Source organism: Clupea harengus, chromosome 1 (genome assembly GCF_900700415.2).
Source record: "Clupea harengus chromosome 1, Ch_v2.0.2, whole genome shotgun sequence".
Lineage (NCBI taxonomy): Eukaryota > Metazoa > Chordata > Actinopteri > Clupeiformes > Clupeidae > Clupea > Clupea harengus.
In genome coordinates, this window is record NC_045152.1 from 20,302,325 (window position 1) to 20,313,418 (window position 11,094).

The following is an 11,094-nucleotide window of genomic DNA, read 5'->3' on the forward strand; positions in this document are numbered from 1 at the left end:
AGCCCCCCTTGTTCAAAGTGGGGAATGACAGAAAAAGTTTGAGAACCACTGCGGTAGTTGAAGATGGAGAGAGCTGAGGGATTGTTGGGCGGAAAGTCTCTGTTTAAGAGCCAAAATGACAGAACAATCGACAAAACTGAAGTTGTATGTAGCAAATACACGCTGTATGAAGTGATTACTCGTTAATTTATAAGATTTTTATAATTTTTTTTAATCGATTGACAGCCCTACTTTACATACAAGAAAGAACCCTCTAGAATTTCTCCACTGGGTAAAACAAATCAAGCAAAAAGAACAGTTTTTCATTTTTGGGGTGATGCCTACATGTGTGTGTCACTATCCCACTGAGCTCATATAAAACCAGAAGGGCACAACGCCCATCGTCAATGATTTTCAATTATACTGAGAACATCAGAATATGAAGACATTTCCTCCATATCTGTTGCAATGGGAGCTATAGAGGAGGTATTTTCCTGGTTGCCTGTTGGTTATAAGATGTTGACATATATAGCATTGTCTGTCCTGGAATGGATTGTTTCAGCATTGATTGATGGCCTAGGCTGGATCTCCTTATTAGACTTCCTTCTCATGATCTATACCCCGTTATTTCTCATGTTGGTTTGCTGTCCACGTATATCAGCCTCTAACCATGCATATTTATCTCCTCAAATACATTTTTATTTGTCTCTCACACACGTGTCCATTTATCACACACATGTCCATAGCCCACGTGCCCACAGAGCCAAAGCTATAGTCAGATGCCAAAGAAACGTGCTTCCGTGGTTCTCCGTTCATTGTAAGCCGGTTGGTTTCCCATGCTCTGCCCACTGCAGAGCTCACAGAGTGTCCAACTCGGGCTGGAGTTCAGGGGTGGATGGGCGAACTGGGGAGGTGGTTAGGGAAACTAGAGCCCAGGGCAAGTCAGGAGTTCAGAAGCTGTCAGAGAAAAAAGAAGAGAGAGAGAGAGAGAAAGAGGGAGAGAGAGAGAGAGAGAGAGAGAGAGAGAGAGAGAGAGATGGCTGGCGGAGCGCTTCTGTCATTCTCATTCCATCCGTGCTCAGCTGCAGCTTCATACTCAGCCACACCCGTGGAGCTTCCATCTGGGGTGACCTTGGTGCTGCTTGCTGACGGTAAGGCTGGCAGCAGAGGGCGCTCAGGTCGACAAAGCTATCGCCGAAGTGACAGCAATGTGGCTCCGCTAGCCTGGTGATGCATCGCTAAGTACCTATATGTTTGCACACTGATAAGCCAAAGGCATGGACTGTCTACTGATACTACTTGGATTATATAGGGTCGAAAGGGCATCTTCTCCCCCACTAAGGAGTCATTAAGTTAAAACAGTTAGCCATTAGATGTGTTATTAGCCAGGCTAATCCAACCTAAGCCATTAGATAGACCCCTTAACTGTCTCCTTTTGGATAATGAGCATAATAATGACTATTGGCCAACACCCATACTGCCTAACTGCCAGTGACCTTGTGTAACCTTATCAGGCTTATCTGACATGATAAAAAGTAACATATCTACACGAGGCCACAAGAATTGGCTCAGTCCCCACCCCTTTGGAATAATGCAGAAAATGCACACACACTCAGGTTGGGCAATCCAGAGCACACTTAAAGCCATTTAAAGGAACAACCAACACCCCCCGACCCCCCTCCACACACACAAACATACACACACCCCTCCCTCCACACACAAACACACATACACACTCCCCTCCCTACACCCTTCTTCTCCCAATGTCTGACACTAACACCACTAGTTTCCCTGCAACAGCTGTGACATCCAGCCCCCAGTGGTGCGTGCGACTGGCCGATGGGAACGAGGCTCTGCTTGGCTGGGTGTCCTCGGTGTGGCTGGTACCCACCTCTGGACCAAGCTGATCGGTGCTGCCAGGAGCGGGAGGCTGGGGATCTGCACTGAAACCACTGACGAGGAAGAAGAGCATGCCCAGCTCTTATCTGACAAGCAGCCTGTGAAACGATGAAACTTTCATGCAATGAAAGTGATGAAGAGCAAGTTTGCCTGGCGCTTTGAGAACGCTCACGAGGAGTTTTAACCGTGGGTCACTGCTGGTGATGGCGCACAGTGGCGGCGCCAGAGATTTTTTTCTGCAGGTGCTATGGGGGTGCTCGGCGTTTTACCGAGGGTGCTATGAAATTAGGGTGATAGCATATGTGTCACATGGTTCTCTACTACAACACCTCCCCACCATATCGTCATATCTGTTTACATGTTTGCTCTCTGAAGCGTCTTTGTAGTCCATGAAAAGCGCCTTACAAATCGATCGTATTATTATTATCATTAGGCTGCTTCCGACGGACGCGCACATAGCCGTGTTCCTCTGCGACGGTCACTGACAAAATGCATGCAGCATGTTATAGATTCCGCAATCCCAAATACTTCACTTACTTCAGTGGGGGTTAAAGTTGGCGCCAGATGACCACCAGGTCACCACTACCATGTCTGACAAATTAAACTAAACATAAATAGTTCAATACATTCTAAACTAAAGAGGGCAAATTAGAATAGCAGATAGAATTAACTAAAACAGTCAAAGAGTCAGAAAGGCTTTCAAAAAGTATATATTATTTCAGGTCACAATCAATAAAAACATAGAAGCTTATGTATACCTGGCTAGCACAGACAGACTGCTCGTCCTAGGCTAGAATCTGATTTTTTAAGGCGGTCCAGAAAAATCCCAAAAAGAGACCGCATTCATTAATGTTACACATCTAACAAGACCGTTCCACCTTAAATCTTAAACGGTGTAAAGATGCAGGCCCCTTTTAAAAGTGAATAAAACAAAACGGTAGGCACTCAAAACCACAATAATCAGAGCTAGATCATTGTATCATTGTACAATAAAACTCTTACAGAACAGGCAAAAATGCAAACAAAACTATGCTGGAAAAGCCATAAGCAAAACCAAAATCCGGCCAAGCCAGCAGACCAGGTGTAGCATGGCTAGCACCCTCAGTAGAGGTGTAGGGTTGATCTCTTTGACCACGACGTTCCTCTTCTTCTAAATCAGATTCAGATACCCCTTGCATTTCTTCTTCTTCTTCAACGTCACATGATTCTTCTACTCGTGGAATTGTGGGTATCAAAAACCGATCCATTATTGTGAATTTGTTTGATGCTTCAACAACGACTTTGACAGTGCACTAGCTCTCTTTCTCCTTCAATCGTCAGGAAACGTCAACGTTCACGCATGCGAGTGCGACGTGTCTGTGTCATGCTACGTGAACAATCTGTTCATTTCAATCTGTTATTATTTTCTTTTGTGATTGAAATATTATTATCACACAATAAATTAAATTGAGAACGCAGAATTAAATTAAATAACAATAATAAATAAACCATTATTTTCTTGGGGGTGCTATGGGGGTGCTATGGCTAATCCAGGGGGAGCTATAGCACCCCCTAGCCCCCCCCTGGCGCCGCCCCTGATGGCGCACCTCCACATGCGCTCTCCTCATTAGAATGACACTCCATAGACACGGTAAGAAGACACCATTTTAATAAAATTCCATGTCCAGTCACACACACACACACACACACACACACACACAAACACACACACACACCTCATGTGAATAAAAGCACATAATACATTTATCGCTGATACGTTTTGCAGCGTAGGTGGTTAATTACAGTTTCAGTAGTATTAAAACTGCTTTTTGGGCACAGAGTTTGGAGGATGTCTCCCAACTGTAGAGTGTGTTTGACCTATCACCTTCGTCCATTCCCTGGTGATCTGTGCTGAACGGAGGCAGCATACTGATTGGTCATCAGGAGGTCAGTCAGGTCAATCTATGTTCTGCATTTAGACCAAAATAGAACCTTTCGTCTTCTCCTCTGAGGTGTAGGCCATTGGTGTGGACATGCTGAGAATACGGAAAGAAGCTGTAGATTTGTGTTTTTTTACAACCCTATATTCAATTTCATATGATGAAGGTGTTTGAAGGGTAACATTATATTTGTGTTTAAATTGCTCTGATATGTTCCTGCCTTGCAAGACATTTATCTTTCTTCTCTAAGTGGCAGGGCAGTATAAACATTCACACTCACAAATCCAGTTGTGACTTACTGCAATTCATATTCATGTCACTTGACCTACGATTTCATTTGGAGGGCTAAATATCAAGTGTCACTTTAAGGAGCTGTCATTGAGTAGAATTAAATGCAGGCACACCCAACCAAACGCACACCCAAATAAACGCACACACACACACACACACACACACACACACACACACACACACACACACACACACACACACACACACACACACACACACACACAAATACAAACACTCACATGGTGTGACAAATGCACTTGTTTGCCTTAACTCACAACATCACATCATCACACTCATTCAAACACATAGATGCTGTCACTCACAGAACACACACTCTCTCTCTCTCTCTCCCTCTGTCTCTCTGTCTCTCTCTGTCTCTCTTTCTCTCTCTCCTTCTCTCTCAACAACTCTGCACAGAAGTTCATTTAAGTTATGCAAGGAGACAACCCATAAATCTCACACACACACACACACACACACACACATGACACGTACCCAGGGGTCCAGATAGCGAGTGCTCTTCATGATCCCACACTCATGTTTGCCCCCTCACATGTCTCACTATGGCAGGGTGACAGGCTTACGCATGTGTGTGTGTGTGCGTGTGCGTGTGCGTGTGCGTGTGCGTGTGCGTGTGCGTGTGCGTGTGTGTGAGGCTTGCCTCCTGGTCAAGAGGACAAAACACAAGGAAGGCAACGCATGAGCTGATGAAAATGGCATCAGGACCAGATCAGGACTGACACACACTGTCCAGGGGACTCTGCCAAGGGCCAGCGGACCTCTGACCGAGCTGGTGATTGGCTGGAGTAGCGCTGAGCCTGCTGAGGCCCATGGGCTTGCAGTGGAGAGCCTGACGTGTTTATGTGGCATCACAGCACAGCAGGATGAACTGGTGTGAGTGCTTCCACCTCAGGAATAAGATGGCTGTTATGGTAAACCTATGACTCTTAGAGTTGTGTCGAGGCTGAACCACACCACGGCACAATGTATTATAAGTTTAGTTTATTGACGGCTTCGCGGACGCTGGATATGTGTCTTACTGATAAAAAGGGTAGGAAACAGGGATAGAAATGATCAGCCCTATGTCATCTTTTAAACCCCAAACAGAAAGAAAAAACACACGTACATTTCCTTTAACAAGTGCAATTGGTTATAATCTTCACATAAACCAGACCCCCCCCCCCTTAACCAGATTGGTTAACACCTCTTGCCAAAAACCTCCTCTTAATGGAAATCTTCAAATGTCATCTTTCCCAGAGCCGATTGGCATTATATTTGTCACGCTCACTTTACCACATTCTTATGGGACCACACCGAAATGAAAACATGTTTCCAAATCTCCTAGGTCACTCCGACCTAGGTGAGCACAACCCTGGAACGTCACAAAGCACAAGGCCTGTTCCCCAATCTTCATCATTTCCTCATCATCGTCAGAGAGCGTGTACTCTAGTAACCCCACAGCTCTCTCACCCCCCCTCCCCTCTCCTAACAGAGAGAGAGTGAGAGTGATGCTCTGTATAAGAGAAATCAGGAAATTCCACAACAATGACACGAGATGGTAAGGTGGGGAGTGGGAGTGGTATGAATACACACAAACACACATATGTGCACAGATGCACGCACACAAGCATACACACACACACACACCCTGTTTGAATGCACTAATTTACACATACACATATACTGACTGTATTGAGCTATGTATCCATCAGGAGGCATTTTGTCTTTCAAATGCATTTTTAATCTGTAAGACATTGGCACAATTGAACTGTAATAAATATTTGTTTTTGTTTGGACTTTTTGTGTGTGTATGTGCATGTGTGGAGGGGTATTTCTTTTCATCTCAGTGCCAATATTTCAAAACACACATAATGCCCCCACAATCACAAACACAAACACACACACACACACACACAAACACAAACACAAAGATACACACACACATAATGCCCCCACAATCACACACACAAACACAAACACACACCCTTTCAGCCAGCCTGTGAATTAGGGCTGCCACATGTCTCCTGGAGCCTGTGAAAGAATTGTTTGATAAACATCAGAATGAACTTAAGACCAACCCTTCACTTCAGTCTGTGTGATAGTGTGTGTGTGTGTGTGTGTGTGTGTGTGTGTTTGTTTGTCTTCAATACCAACAATAACACTTTCTTGCTTTTAAGACACTCTGAGATATAGATAGGTGGAGATAGAGGGAATAAAAAAAGTGTGTTTCAAAACATCACTGGAGCCTTTTTCTTGGCAATTTCAGAGGCTCCATTGAGTTCTACCCTGTCTGTACCTCAGTGCTGCCTCAAGGCATGCACAGTCCACCTCAGATCTTTTATTTAACTACTCAACTAACACTATTAGCTTTGATCTGGGATCATCAATGCATCTCTTTCTCTACATCTCTGTTTGTGAGGCTCTGCAGTCTTCTGCATCCATAGCCATGAAACCAGACCTTTGGCCTCCTTACCTGAGGTCATGAAAGCATCCACCTTCGGCAGCAGCAGATCTTCGTTGTCTTATTGTGTGTGTGCAAAGAGCAGCGCCTTAGAATCCGTGCACCTCCATGTGAAAAGTGGCTTCAACCAGCATCACATCACCAAGCACCATCCCTCTCATGGCAGTGGGTCTGCATGAGACAGGCGGGAGGTGGGAGGTGGGAGGTTGAGACTGGAGAGCTCTACAGGGCTGGCCGTGACCTGCGTGGACGATCAAGCCACACTCGAAAGAATGGGCAGAGGTGGGCGTGGCCTCATACACCCGCTGGAAGATTGTCTGATGTCTGCAGCCGGTGAGACATGGATCTGACCTTTAACTCCTTTTGGTCTCTTTCACTATTTTCCACTCTCTCACTCAAAAGTGGCACCATGGAAAAGACTACTGCACATGACCATAGGCGGAGATCCCGGGGGGGGGGGGGGCAGGGGGGACGTGTGTGTTTATGTTTTGCAAACCGCGACAACTTCGTTGCATATGAGACACATGGGCTTTCCATTAGTGAAACCGGTTAAGATGAACGCACAATTGTCTCTCCATTCCTCTTTATAGGCTCTGTTTTCGTTGTCAACTTTCCTCTTCAGACTTTTTGACAAAGACATCGTTCCCAGCTAATTTCCCAGCTAACTTCTCTCTGCACGCTATTTTCCCCAAACAATAAACATTGTAACATTGTAAGGAGGTTCGTCAACCAACTATTTCTGGGATTTGTTCTTTACGTTGAACAGAATTTAAGAATGCTAAATAGCGTCGTAAATCGGCCAGATTGGAGTGCGCCCATGTTCTTAAGGGCTGAATTTGTGAGAAATCATTGGTGATTGTGTACACATCAATTCTACAGACATCCTTGGATTTAAATAATTATAGTAATAATAAATACGAGAATATTTGTATAATGAACAATTACGTTTCACATTTATAGTCATGATTCTACGAGCACTACACGAACACTGCAAATGGCATTGAATAAATAAATAAGCACTAAACTCAATCGCGTGGATATAGCCATGGTGGAATAGAATGGACACATCTACATTCTGCAACAGTACCTCCACCTCTGCACCGGTGAAGTTAGGTTACATGTTGAAAGTCGCTCCAGTAAAGTTTGAGCAAAACCCACGCTGACCGTGTGAACTTTGATCATTATTTGTCTGTGAGTAGATATTTTGTGTTGGTACATCTAATGCCGTTTAGAGCATTTCTGTTTGTAAATGTTATAAGAGAACTCGGTATTTAGCAGCCAAGTTATGCTAGCTCTCGTGGTATCTCGCTACCTTTATGCCACATTATTTGACGTGAAATTTATGTATCTCTTTATTTCTGTCTGTTCCAGACAGTTTTACAAAATCAAACGTCCTGTATGAATAAATGCATGCTGATAACTTCAGTAAACTCAAGAAAAACAAGACTTCACTTGAAAGCTGTCTAGTCCTGCAAGGTAGCAAACGTAGTACGAAGAAAGCATACAGAGAGAGAGGGCGATAGGGCCAGACAGCAACTTTTTCATGTCCCTGTCCCTGTCCCCCAGAAATTACTCTCTGAAATTGTATCATGTATTGTCCCCCCCTACAAAGAAATGGGATCTCCGCCCCTGCACATGACACACGTGACCTTCTACAGGACAGACACACTACCGCTGCTTGACTGAACTCTGAGTCCAACACAGTAAGCCATGCTGCTCTACCAAACCCTATCTAGATTATGAAAGGCACAAATTGTGACTGATGCACTATCAAATAAATGCATCAGTGCATAATGAATGACAGCAATCAAATGTCAAAGTTATTCAAGTGAATTAGCATTCAGGCAAATGTTCATGTTTCTGTCTGCATTTGTGTATGCAGTAACTGTTCCCTTGGTAGTCCTGGCCATATTCACAGGCTGGTTGTCAGATCATTCCTTGATCCGTTATGAGGGCTAGATGTTTCAGGGCCCAGGACCTGCCCAACACATGCTTATTAGCTTGCATATTTAAAGCTAATTTGTCACTTGAATCCCAGATACCAGGGTAAACCATGAAGCAGAGTACTGAGTACTTAGTAAGAGGAATTAGTGGTCATTTGTGTACTTCATTTGCACTGCTGCAACTCTGCTGCCCAAAGATTTTGTTGATATTTCTGTGCCATCCATGTGCACCCACTATTCATTTAGTCATGTATGTATTCTTCTCTCTGTCACCTATGCACAGATCAATACATACATTTATATATGTGACATTTCTCCACTTGAGCATGTGTGTGTGTGTGTGTGTGTGTGTGTGTGTGTGTGTGTGTGTGTGTGTGTGTGTGTGTGTGTGCATGTGTGTGTATTTGCTCAAGGTTGTGGTTTGTGGGTTGCAGAAGCGAGACATTCATGTGTATGCTTTGAAGAAGTCTATTGTGTAAGTCAAACCCCCCTGTGCTTAATAAAACTGCTGAACTTTGCCAGGGAATAATATCCAATATACATCTCAGTCAAACTTGAATGATTAATTTTTTCCCCATCATACACACTCATACATACACACACACACACACACACACACACACACACACACACACACACACACACACACACACACACACACACACAAACACACACACACACACATACACATTCACATGCACACACACACGTACACACACACACACACACACAAAGGAGTGCAGGACAAAGAGAGGGAGAGAGGCTGAGAGAGAGAGAGAGAGAGAGAGAGAAACAATACTTGTTTCATTACAAACCTGCAGTCTTGTTGAGATTTATTTTTTCTGAGACTCTTACATGCATTCCATCGAGTCTGCGCATACGTTTTCATTGATCAGATCATGAGGTAAAAATGTCAGCAATTTGACACCATCCCCATGGATAGCTTCTGTTTTCAGCTGGGACCTGCAAATTCAATCAAAGTGGGAAATCAATAGACACCTTGGGAAGGGAAAATAGCCAATAAGAAACCATTTCAACGTGAAGAGGGGGAGAGGACAGGTTATTGGCAGGGAGGAGAGAAAATAAGTGAAATACAATAACGCTAAAGAAGACACTCAAAGTCAGAGAATAACGCACGCATACACACGTATTCAGAGAATAACGCACGCATACACTCGTAGTCAGACAATAACGCACGTATACACACGTACTCAGAGAATAAAACACGCATACACACATAGAGAATAACGCACGCATACACACGTAGTCAGAGAATAACGCACGTATACACACGTAGTCAGAGAATAACGCACATATACACACGTAGTCAGAGAATAACGCACATATACACACGTAGTCAGAGAATAACACACGTATACACACGTAGTCAAACACACACTCACACACTCACTCACACAAACACACGCGCACACACTCAAACTCTGCGTGAATACACCACAAATAAACAACCTCTATACACACCTGGTGAGACAGACTGTGAACGTCTGCATAGTGAAAGTACACACTGAAAAGTATGCATAAAACTATGTTGTGAGCACAAATGTTTACAAGAGTGCGTGTGCATGTGTGTGTGTGTGTGTGTGTGTGTGAGTGAAATGGGGAGTGAGAAGGAGAGACTGCTTTTCTGTCTGTCAGTGGAGGCTGATGAGATGGATGGGAAAGAGATACAGCGCGAGATAGAGAGAGACAGAGAGAGCGAGAGTGGGAAAGAGAAGAAGAAGAAGTATAAAACGAAGAAGAAGAGGAAGACAAAGAGGGGTGGCGGAGAGGAGGAGAGAAGATGTGTCTGTTCATGATTTCTCAAAGCAGCACTCTAACGCCCCTTTTCCCACCCCTTCTTCTCTTCTCATTCTGTTTTTACCCCTCCTTCACTCTCTCACCATCATCTCTCCAATCTCTTTCCCTCCCTCTCCTCTTTGCTGTTTTCCTCTATTCTCTTTCCTCACGCACATTGACTTTACAGTTCTTTATTCTTTCAACAAATGGAACAGAACAGGGGCTGAACTCATCAGAAACCTTCTTATATGAATCTGCAAACTAGTTTTCATTGCTTTCGGTCTTCACTTCACAGTTAGTCAAAAAGGTGAATACATATCTCACACAAAAACCCGAATCACCCTTGTATAATGATGTCAAACAAATGGAAAGCATTGTAGAAATAATATTGACATAATTCACATTTCAATCAGTACCGTCATGTAACACAGCAAAACTGAAAACTCTGCCTCACAGTACTTTACTCTGCTGTTTATTTATCATTATTTTGGATGTAATTCTGATGCTTCATCAAAGCAATTTACAGTATATATTAATCTATATGGTTTTAACATGGCATAGACCACCTACTGGTAACATGCTCTTACTGCAGATTGGAAAAAGCTTAGATTTTTTTTCAAATGTTCGACCACATGTGGCCATTAAGAACTGCCAAATGTGGTTGAACGACTGAAAAAAAAAAAACTAAGCTTTTTCCTTTCTGCAGTAAGAGCATATCACCAGTAGGGGGCCATATGCCTTATAAAAACCAGATCCAGAGTCCGAGACTCAGCAAACAGCTCCAGTCTCTCCTTCCAATCTCTCT